The sequence below is a fragment of the Myodes glareolus genome, chromosome X (genome assembly GCF_982192425.1).
Source record: "Myodes glareolus chromosome X, mMyoGla1.1, whole genome shotgun sequence".
In the NCBI taxonomy this organism is placed as follows: Eukaryota; Metazoa; Chordata; class Mammalia; order Rodentia; family Cricetidae; genus Myodes; species Myodes glareolus.
The window spans coordinates 2841071-2853523 of NC_142053.1; positions in this window are offsets into that span (position 1 = coordinate 2841071).

The following is a 12453-nucleotide window of genomic DNA, read 5'->3' on the forward strand; positions in this document are numbered from 1 at the left end:
TATATGTATATATATATAAACATCCCTGAACCTATAAAACACCTCCCCTATCCCCTCAACCCTATACCAATTATAACCAACCACTAAATGATATCCCTAAACCTGAGAGCAAACTCTGTTGGGAGAGGGGATGTCGTCCTCTAAGATTGCTTCCAGCTGCCATGGGGGCGACATTCTTCTTAGGGGGGTTCTGTGAAAAGAAATGGCGGTAAAATCCCAAGATCAATATTTGGTCTGAGAAAATTACAAATAGTCTTTGAACATTCTGAGGAGGTCCGGCCAGATTGTTGTCAAAAAATGTGCACCATCTTGTGCAGCTGGTACCAAAAAATAAGTCTAATAATAGCGCTATCAACATCATGACGTCATAGACACCAGGTGGAGTTGATGTTGTGGGGCCCCATCTTCATCTTGGAAACTTTAAAGATTACTGCAGGAAAATTTATTGTTTGTTACGGGAAAGTTAAACATTATCTACAAAGACATATACAGACATATATATTCAATGAAAGGTGTAATAAAGACAGAAACAGATATGAGGAAAGACAAAGAAAGTTTATCAATTATTATTAATATTATTATTCTTATTCTGACCCATATCATGGCTTCTGACATGAGACAGAAACTCTGAGATATCTCTTATCAACAGGCTTGGAATTGGAGAGGAACTGAGCCAGAGTCCAACTTCAAAACCAGCTCTATATATTTATATATATACACTTTGGGCGCCACTCTGTAGTATGAATGGCAGGCCGCTTCTCGCCGCTTGTCCAGCTAGCTTTACCCGAAATAATTACATGGAAACTGTATTAATTTAAACACTGTTTGGCCCATTAGTTTCAGCCTTTTATTGGCTAACTCTCACATCTTGATTAACCCATTTCTAATAATCTGTGTAGCACCACGAGGTGGTGGCTTACCGGGAAGGATCCTAACCTGCGTCTGTCTCGGAGAGGAGAGTCATGGCGACTGCTTCATTGCCTTCTTCCTAGCATTCTGTTCTGTCTTCCCCATCTACCTATGTTCTGACCTATCAGGCCAAGCAGCTTCTTTATTAATTAACCAATGAAAGCAACACCTACATCATTTCCCCTTTTTCTGTTTAAACAAAAAGAAAGGCTTTCACTTTAACATAGTAAAATTACATATAACAAAACAGTTATCAAGCAAGAATTACAGTTACAATATTTATATTTATTTTATCTTTTATCATAACTAAGTTTTATCATAACTATAACTATAACTAACCATTCTTCAACTTCATCAAAGACTCCAGAAGGATATAATATTACCTAAATAAACAAGAAATAAGCAACTTCCAAACTCTAGAAATGACAGAGACATCTCGCTGCCGGTACAGTCACCCAAAGTTCCTCTGTACCATTGGGGCATCCATCTTCAGCCTACAGGCCCATAGTTTCCAGAAGACTTTTCCATAAAGCAGGAAATTTCAAAGGCAGTTCAGTGTTCTGCTGTGTCCTGCAGAATGTCTCGCAGACTCTTTCATGAATCAGAAACCAGAAAGATCATCTCACCTTTTGGCAAGTTCAGCAGTTCTCTCTCTGTGGGTTCTTTGTGTCTAGTTTATGCATCATTCCAGGCAAGAGCAGTTTCTTGCCCAAATGACTATCAAACTCCATAAGGAGCCTCTTCAATGTCCATCTTCCTCTTGAAGTAGATTGGTGCTGCCACGAGCAGATGTGTCTCATTGTCATGAAAAACCCTAAGTTATTAAAACATTAAATGGCATATTCTGTAGTCTTTGAAAGATATGAAGAATGCCTATCTTACTGAAATATATCTCTACATATCTAGAAAATCTAACTAACATGACTAGAAACTTGACTATTATCAATGATTATCCATTAACAACCTATATTTCCTAATTATACATTACATTTTAAAATGAACTACACAATCACAATACCTTAATCAAGATCAGAAATACATATACATATAACAAAATTCCCCAAGTCAGCACATCTCCGGGCTTCCATTGCAAGGTCAGCACATCCTTGAAATAAATTGGTTGATTTAATTTAGCAGACCTTTCCTTTATCCAGTGTCTTTCTGCGGCTGTTGTTCCCTTCTCATTAGCATTGAGAAAATTCAAGGTTAATAAAACATTATGTAACCTATTTCTGGGGGTATTTTCTACCCCCTTTTGTTTGTTTAACATATTCTTTATAGTTCGATTTGATCTTTCTATAATTTGCTTGACCTGTAGGATTGTATGGTATATCTGTAACATGCTTAATATTGTAATAAGCAAAAAACTGTTTCATTTTCCTAGAGACATATACTGGACCATTATCTGTCTTTATTTGTGCAGGTATACCCATGATTGCCATAACTTCTAATAAATGAGTGATTACTGAATCAGTTTTTTCAGAGCTTAAAGCAGTTACCCATTGGAAACCTGAGTACGTGTCAATGGTGTGATATACATATTTCAATTTGCCAAATTCTGCAAAGTGGAACGCATTCATCTGCCAGATTTCATTCCTTTGAGTACCCTTTGGATTAGTCCCTGCAGGCAGTGGTGTTTGTTTATAGAAAGAGCAAGTAGGGCATTTCTTTACAATCTCCTTAGCTTGCTGCCATGTAATAGAGAACTCTTTCCTTAAGCCTTTGCTATTGACGTGATGTTTTTTATGAAATTGAGATCCCTGCATCACACTTCCAATCAATAATTGATCAATGTCTGCATTACTTTGTGCTAGAGGACCTGGTAGACCTGTATGGGATCGGATGTATGTTTTATACATAGGGCAAAACCTATTCCTGATCTTTTCTTGTACCTGGATAAACAATGAACTCAGTTCTGTATCACCTGGTATAAATTCAGCAATTTCAATAGGCAAGATAACTCTTTCTGCACATTGTGAGCCAGTAACTACATTAAGAGGTTCTTTAAAATCCCTTAACACCATAAGAATGGCATATAATTCTGCCTTCTGGACAGAATCATAAGGACTTTGTTCCATCTTTTGTAACCTGCCTTCCCTGTTTTATTAGCATCAGTATAAAATGTACGGGCTCCGGTTATCAAAGCGTCATGGATGATTCGAGGAAGAATCCAAGAAGTTCTCTTTATAAAGTTAAACCTCTTGCTTTTGGGATAGTTGTTATTAATTTCTCCCAAAAAATTAGCACAAACTCTTTGCCATGGTTCATTGCCTTCCCATAACTTTTCTATCATCTCATCAGTAGTAAAAGGCACTATAATTTCTGCTGGATCTATGCCTGCTAGTTGACGAAGTCTCAATTTACCTTTTATAATTAATTCAGAGACTTTTTCCACATAAGTTTTTAATTTTTTACTTGGTTTGTGTGGTAAAAAGATCCATTCCAAGATAATATTGTCTCTTTGCATCAAAATTCCTGTAGGAGAAATTCTTTAAGGCAATATGACGAGAATACAACTAAGCTTTGGATTTACCCTGTCCACATGAGCCTCCTGTAATTTTTCTTCAACCATTGTCAGTTCCTTTTCTGCTTCAGCTGTTAATTCTCTAGGACTGTTTAAATCTTTATCACCATTTAAAGTTTTGTTTAAATGAATTATTAGATCAGGTGTTATCCCAACAGCCAGTTGTAGGTTGGAAATGTCTCCTAATAATCTTTGAAAGTCATTAAGAGTTCATAACCGGTCTCTCCTGATTTGTGTCTTTTGTGTCTTAATTGTTTGTAAACCTATTTTATAACCTAGATAACTGACAGGATCTCCTCTCTGTATTTTCTCAGGAGCAATCTACAATTCCCATTTAGGTAAAACTATCTTTATTTCTTCAAACAGTCTTTCTAAGGTATCTATGTTTGAATCAGACAACAGGATATTGTCCATGTAAAGGTAAATAATAGACCTTGGAAATCATTTGCATATTATTTCCAATGGCTTATTTACCAAATATTGGCACAATGAAGGGATGTTTAACATGTCCTGTGGGAAGATAGTCCACTGGTACCTCCTAGAAGGCTGATAGTTATTATAAGTAGGCACTGTGAAGGCAAACTTTTCTCTATCTTTTTCTTGTAAAGGTATAGTGAAGAAACAATCTTTCAGATCAATAACTATGAGAGGCCATCCCTTTGGTAACAGGGAGGGCAGAGGAATTCCAGATTGCAGAGGGCCCATAGGTTGAATAACCTTGTTGATAGCCCTAAGATCTGTCACCATTCTCCATTTACTAGTATTTTTCTTAACAATAAATACAGAAGAGTTCCAAGGGATGGTAGATTCTTCTATATGTCCAGCATCTAATTGCTCTTGTACCAGCTGTTCTAAAGCCTGCAACTTTTCCACAGCTAAAGGCCATTGCTTAGTCCTTATTGGTTTTTCAGTCAACCATTTTAGAGGCATGGCTGTTGGTACCTCTGAAGGGTCATCACTTGTGTTGTGTTCTTGTATAGTTCTAATGGCTGGTTTCCGCCATCTGTAATATCTTGTAGTATTTTCCTCAAGAATATAGGCTCTAGAAGCAGCAGGAATGTTAATTTGGGTATTCCATTGCTGCAATAGGTCACGGCCCCATAAATTCACTGCAATACTGGCTACATATGGCCTTAGTTTTCCTATTTGTCCTTCTAGCCCTATGCATTCAACCCATCTTGTACTTTGTCTTACTCAAGATAGAGTTCCAATTCCCAAGAACTGAATATCTACCTCCTGAAGAGGCCAATGCGAATGCCAAGATTCTGGAGTAATGATACTTACATCCACACCTGGGTCCAGTAAGCCAGTAATAAAAATGCCATTACACACACTCTTAGCTTTGATCTTTGTTCATTTATAGAAGTCTGCCAAAATATACGCTTACTTTGTCCTACCAGATTTCTTGATTCATTCACCACATTTAACTCATCCTTCAGGCCGTTATTGCCTTTAACAGCAGGCATGGGGCTTTCTAATTTCCTTGAAGAGGCATGTTCTCTGCAGTGACCAGAAATGACTGGACCACATTCACCATGGGGGCCTGCGAGAGGCCCCTCATTGCATTTCCTGGTGGTAATAGGTTGCCTTGTTTATCTCTTGTTGATCTACACTCATTTGTCCAATGCCTGCCTTTTCCATATCCCCTACATAAACCTGAAGGCTGAGTTCTCCTATTCCTGTTATTCCTAGAAGAGGCATTATTCCTGGAATTCCATTGTCTGCAGTCCCTTTTCTTATGTCCCATTTTACCACAATGAAAACATTTGGTAATCTGATGTCTCCTTTTACCATTGAAAATTGCTTCTTCTACCCATTCTTCAGTGTCATAGTCAAATGTATCAACATCCATTGTATGCAAGACCCATTCATCCAAGGGCACTGATCTGATCTTTAAAGGCCCCAGGATCCTTTTGCATTCGACGTTGGCATTCTCATAAGTCAAAGACTCAATTACTATATGTCTTGCTTCTGGGTCAGGTATCCCTATTTGTACAGCCTTAGTTAGTATTTGTAAGAAGTCACTAAAGGGTTCTCTCTGACCCTGTTTAACCATGATATATGATTCCACTCTCTGTCCTGGGTCTTGAACCCTGTCATAAGCCTTTAAAGCTGCTGTGGCACATATGGATAAGGGGTGGTCATCATAAAGAGCTTGTTCCTGAGAATCAGAACACCTAGAATTTGATCTAGGGAAATCTCAGTTCCTTTAGCTCTTTCCTGCTGGTCCAGAAGTCTGGCCTCTTGTTTGAAAAGGCATTTCCAATGTAATAGATGTCTGCTCTCCAGGACAGCAGAGACCAGTTGATTCCAGTCCTGAGGCGTTGCCTTGTTACTGAGAGCCCAGGTTTTGAGCATCTCTCTAACAAAGGATGAATGTAATCAGTAATTTACAATTGCTTGTTTAAATACGTACAGGCTCCCATGTATGTTCTTTAATGATCTTAGGGTTTTTGGAGCCAGTTATCTTTTCTGATGTTATTACTGGAAAGTCAGGTAGAACTCTGGATAAACCAAGAGTTTTTGGAGTTAAATTTTGCCTTTCTACCTTTTGCTCCTGTCCATCACTGTCTATAATTTCCTCAAACTTTTTAAATCTGTTTACCATTGCCTTCTGTAAGTTCTGAATCTCCTGTTCAGTATTATGCTCCAAAGCCGTCATTGAGGATTCTAAGGTATGAAGTTTGTCCATTAGAGATAATATCTCATCCTTGGACATAATCCTCATGGCATGTCTGTGCCTTCTTGTATGGAAATTCTGTCAGTCTATCATACCCTTTTGATAAAGTCTGATTTTAACATTCAATGGTTTTAATCCTCTCAGCTAATGTTTCAGCACTTACAGTCATGGACTAGATTTTATGAGCCAAATTAGTTGTTCCCTCCTCCAGAGTAGTGAAGCTCTCTGTTAAAGAAATAATATTAGACTGCACCTTCTCAAAATTTTAGTCAGTCGACCGAGTCATATCAGACAAAGATCTAGTCTCCTCCTTGAGGACTCCAAACTCTTTTTTGAGGAGGTTGGTGTCAATCTGAATTGTTTTTGAAATTTCCTCAATTGACTGAAACTTGTCATTCAAAACAGTCATGCCCTTCCTTAAGGTTTGAACCTCTGCCCTTAGAATTCTGGATTCAGTCTGTAAGGACTGCATCATCCTCAAAAGACTGCTAAACACCAAAAAATGATAAGCCCCAGAAACAACCAAGTAAGAGGAATATCAGAAACATCTTGCAAAATCTCATCCATAGTGTAATTAAAAAGACTATGGAAACCTTGAACAGTAATGTTGTCCGACATTTTCAATGAAAAGAAATCTTACTTGTATTTATTTATTTTATTTATATATTTATTTTCAACCAAAAAAAAATCTTACCTGTAATGACCATTGCTCAGTTGGTAGAGCATGGGACTCTTAATCCCAGGGTCGTGGGTTCAAGCCCCTCGTTGGGTGCCAATTGAAGGGGTGAGGTCTATCATTAGTTAAAAATTAACCAGACTAGCTTAATATAAAAGATAAAGCTTTAATAAACAGAATGAAGGAAAACTTATACCAGAGTCCCAACAGTCCGTCCGAGAACACAGGGGAAAAGAGAGAGCGGAAGTGGCAAGACACTTCCATCTTTTATTTATTTTGTGTGGCCCCAGGGGGACACACCCTAAGCAGAATGTGATTGGCTTAAGTTCCCCATCACTTAGGGATCTTCAAGATTTCAGGGTTGTACTCTGTAGGCAAAGGAATTGTTTGAAATTTGAAAGGCTTTGGAGCAGTCATACATGTCAACAAGACTATATATATATATATATATATATATATATATATATAGAGAGAGAGAGAGAGAGAGAGAGAGAGAGAGAGACTGTTATGTTCAAGTTTCTGGTCCTCAAATGTAATTCATGGAGCCAAATTTCCGATGCAAATTACATGAGGGTTTTTAATAATATTCAAACTCAAGTTTGGACCAACACCTTTCCAGCACCCCAGCATGATGGGTGCAGAAAGAACAGCAGGGAGCCCTGGGAGGGTAGAACTTTTAAAGGGGAAGCGCTGTAATCAGGGGAGTTCATGTCCTGTTGTCTAGGGAGTGAGTAAGAAGGGCATAGATAGGATAAGGTAGTTTTTGAAACCATTGGTTGGTTTCTGGACGCAAAACCCTAACAAAGGACCATTAATAACTGACAAGGTATCTTCAAGGACAGGATGCCTCCTAGGAACATCTGAATCTTGGCAAATTTTATGGTCCTGCTCCCTAGCTCCTTAATTGGTTATTTTCAGGGTAACTGTTCAAATGCTGCTATCGCAGCTCATTTCTGGAGCTGAGATTGGCCCCTGCTCAATACATGGCTTAAGATGAAGCCTCTTCTTTATTTTATTTTTTAAAAATATTTATCTATTTATTATGTATACAGTATCCGTCTGCGTGTATGCCTACACACCAGAAGAGGGCACCAGATCTCATTACCATGTGGTTGCTGGGAATTGAACTCAGGACCTTCGGAAGAGCAGGCAGTGCTCTTAACTGCTGAGCCATCTCTCCAGCCCCGAAGCCTCTTCTTTAAAACAGAGTTCGCAAAGTCAGGTCCTCACAGGACAAAGAGCCACTTAAGGGAAGAAGGGTTAATTTTGGCTTGTAGTTCAGAGGAATTCAGTTTATGGTGGTGGAGAAGTCATGGCTGCTGGTCACATTATTGCCTCAGTCAGGAAACAGAGATGAACACTGGTGCTCAGCTGGTTTCCTACTCGTTTCTGTCTTTTAGTCATTTGGAACTCCAGCTCATGGGATGATATGGCCTCATTCAGGGAGAGTCTTCTCTCCTCAGTCAAAGCTCTCTGGAAATACCCTCATAGACACATCTTCTAGATTATTCAAAATCCAGTCATGTTGACAATGAAGAGTTTGGTGGTCAGACAGAAGACAGGATTGGTGCAGCAAAAAGATTCTGAGAAACTTTTGGGATTTGCAAGAGATTAAATTGACATGCCTGTGGCTGTTCTAAACTTGTGGGTCTGGAAACAGATGGCTGTATACTATAACTATTTGAGAGGTGAGGAAGACAGAAATTGGTCTGCATTGGATGGGGTAGAAGTTAAGGATACTGACTCCTCCCATCTACCAACGCTGCTGATGGAACTAGATACACACACAGATGATTGTACAATTCTTTTAACCCCACTTGAGGTTCCAAGCTACTGATTAGATAATGAGAAAATTAAGGTCTAGGGTGACAAAGATAGACAGCCAGCCAAAGGTCCTGGTTTCAGAAGCTCTGGCCAGGAGAGCTTCTGACATGAGATCCATCTGCTGCTAGGAATTAAGGCAACATGGCAGGCTTGTGGAGAAGTAATGAAGAGAGTTTAAGCCAGCTTTGTTTCTAACGATATTCTGGTCCCTATTATCTTCCACTCTCTCTGCTTCCTATCTGCCTTGAGGTGAACAGCCTCCCATGCCAAACACTCCCACATTCATGATGTTTCCTCCTCATTACAGGTCCAGCAATAACAGAGCCAAGAACTATGGGCTGTAATCTCTTAAACTGTAAACCACAACTGCCACTTTGTTGTTTATCTCTGGTTTTGTCATAAAGACAAAAGTCTGGTCAATAATAGTAATTCAAGGTGACCTTCACTTAGTGGGTGAACTACTCTATAGAAAGGCTCTGGGCCATATACAGTTTGCACAGCAAAGGCCTCTGCTATGCTCTGAATGTTTGCAGCCCCTCCACTCACTATTCATTTGTTGTAATCTAGTTATTTATGTGATAGTGTTAGAGGCTGTGGTCTAAAAAGTGATGAGCTTCTGAAGATGGAACCCTGATAAGTGGGATTAGTCATCTTGTAAAGAGATTCTGGAGGGCAAGCCTTACTTCATGAGGCCATAGGTATATGGGGTCATCTATGAGAAAGCAGACTGGCACCACTCTTGAGATCTACTGAAACCTTGATTTTGGTCTTCTCAAGTCTCCAAGTTATGAGGAATACATTTCTGTTGTTTCCAGGCCACCTGGTTCAATGGTATTTTGTTATGACAGTCCAAAGTGTCAGAAATTGCTACAAGTTAAATGGTTTTCATTTATTTGCTAATTTTCCAAACAATGTGTAGATTTCTATCATCTAGTAACGTCCAAAAGATTCATTTTTGTAGTGACATTTCATTTGTATTTTAATAAATAAAGCTTGCCTGAAGATCAGAAAGTAAAACAGGCCCACTGGTCAGCCTTACAGACCAGGCAGTGGTAACACACACATTTAATCCCAGAAGCCACACTAGTTTGCCATAGAAGCTGGGCAGTAGTGGTGCATGCTCTTAATCCCAGCACTAGAGAGGATTATAAAACGGGAGGAGACAGCTCTCAGCTCAGTCTCATTCTGAGGATTTGTGGAGGCAGGATCACCATTTCAGACTGAGGTAGAAGTAAGAGCCACTGGTTGACGGGTTTGCTTTTCTGGTCTTCAGGTTGAACCCTAATCTCTGTCTCTGGGTTTTTATTATTTGTGCTACAGTTTTACCATTTTGAACTTGAAGATTTACATGCTTCTATATATTTAATTAAAGGCATTGCAATTCTTAATTAACTGAAATGGATCATGTATTGGTGTGGGAGGTCCTTCTGTCTGTGTGTTGCTTTTATTGGTTAATGAATAAAGAACTGCTTTGAGCCTATGGCAGGGAAGAACAGAACTAGGTGGGGAAAGCTAGGCTGTGTGCTGGGAGGAAGAAGAGCGGAGTCAGAGAGAAGCCATGGAGCCTCCATCAGAGTCAGACCTGCCAAAACTTTGCCTGTAAGCCACTGCCACATTGTGATACACAGATTGATGGAGATGGGTTAAATTAATATGTAAGAGTTAGCCAATAAGAAGTTAGAGCTAATAGGCCAAGCAGTGATTTAATTAATACAGTTTTCTGTGTGATTATTTTGAGTCTAAGCTAGCTGGGCGGCCGGGAACCAACAAGCGGCCTCCTACTACAATGTATGAGGAAACTCTTTTAGGTTATTTCCCAAGACTTCAGAACAAGAATCTAGCAATTGTTGGGATCTAGAGAGATATCATAAACAGAGTGTTGGTGCTCTTGCAGAGGACCTTAGTTTAGTTCCCAGCAGCCACATTATGGCTCACTGTAACTCCAGTTTTAGGGGATTCAATTCCCTTTCCTGACCTCCAAAGACACCAGACACACATGCACGGGCACGCACACACACACAAAGGTAAAACACTCATATTCACAAAATAGATAAATCTAAGAAAAAAAGAAGCTAGCCATTTTGGAGCTTTTTTATCCTGTGGGATGACAAGATGTTCTATGGTTATCTGTTGTTATGTTTTATTTGTTTCTACTTCTTTTATGCTGTGTTTTTTCTTCCTGATCTGAAACCACTTTCCTCAGGGAACTCTTGCTAGACTTTCTTTCAAAAACATTTTTTAAGTGAGGAATATAATTTCTAGAACAATCTGAGTGTTCCAGAGGCTCCCTACTTCTGTGTTCATCACTTGTTATAGACTTCTGTAATGTTCAGTTTTAGGAATCACATGCACAATGTGAAAGATTAAGCAATTTCATAGCCTACAGAGATGATTTCAATTCACATTCAAGACTACAGAGTAACTTTATATACTTTAAATACATGTGACAATTAGAATATAACTTACATAAAATTTGCAACAATAATAAATAATAACAAAGATAGCCTTCCATTACAGTGTTAAAGAATGGTGTGAATAGTGTTTGCACGCCTGGTCATTCCTTGATCTTTATGCTGTATAGAGCTACTCTAAGGTGTGTACTATAAAATTCCTTGTTAGCCTGGAACTTCTTGATTCAAGGTACAATTAATTTCCCAATCTCCATCAAGTCATTTCATTCAGTTGAAGCTTTTTCTTGTACAGATTTCTAAGAAAAGTGTCATGGTAACATCATTCTGCAAGTTGTTGCATGTCCGTGAGGCTTTGCTGAATTCACACTTTGAAGGTGAACTTGCCTGGATTTAAAACCTTTTCTATGATTCCCTGTATCATGAATAATAAAATCTCAGAGATGGAAACTGGGGTTCAACCTGAAAAGCAAAGGAGTCAAGTCATTAGAGAAAGTGGCTTTCTTTCTCTAATGACTTTCTTTCTCTAACCAAGGCTGGGCAACCACAAAACTAAGCAGCCTAAACCTCTCTCTCCTCCCATTTTATATTTCCTCTAAGTACTGGGATTAAAGGTATATGACTCCTTAGGACTGGGATTAAAGTGTAGGGCACCAACATCTGGATTTGTTTCTGCACTGATCTTGTGTAGCCCAGAGTGGCCTTGAACTCACAGAGAACCATCTGTCTCTGTCTCCCAAATCCTGAGATCAAAGGCATGTATCACCATTCCCTGACCTCTAGTGACAATAGCTTTGCCTTTGGTCTTCAGGAAAGATTTATTTATTAAAACACAAATACTATACCATTACAATTCTTTTCTTCCTTTTTTCTTAAATTTCATTCTGTCTGAGAATATTGCTTTTAATTTTCTTTCCATTATACAGTTACCCCTTTTGGCTACATAACCAGACTTGTTTTTCTTTAAAGTTCAATAATTTCCCTATGATACAGTTTGGTTTTGCTTGTTCTGCACTAGTTCTCTCAGGTACATGGTGTTCTCTTTCTATTTGTGATTTTGAACCCCTTGGGAAACTTCACTGAATTAAACATTTTCGTGTTTGTCCTTTGCATTTACTTTACTTTTAATCTTTGGGAATATATATCATATAGAGCATAGATTTTTTTTTTGGTCTACCGTTTTTGTCATCTCGCTCAAGTCTTTTTCCTTTGTCATTTTGTTTTACATACACATCTGGTTTCTTCATCTGTCTCAGTTTTTAGAAAGTATGTGTATAGGTGTTTGCTTGTATGATTTGAGTTGCTCCTTCATGAATTGCATTCTCCTCCCTTGGTACTGATAATTTAATCCAGAGCCTTTGGAGCACATGTAGCCCTTTCTTATCAATCATCTACTTTCCTTAGGAATTGTTATTCTCTCCCCACTGTCTAC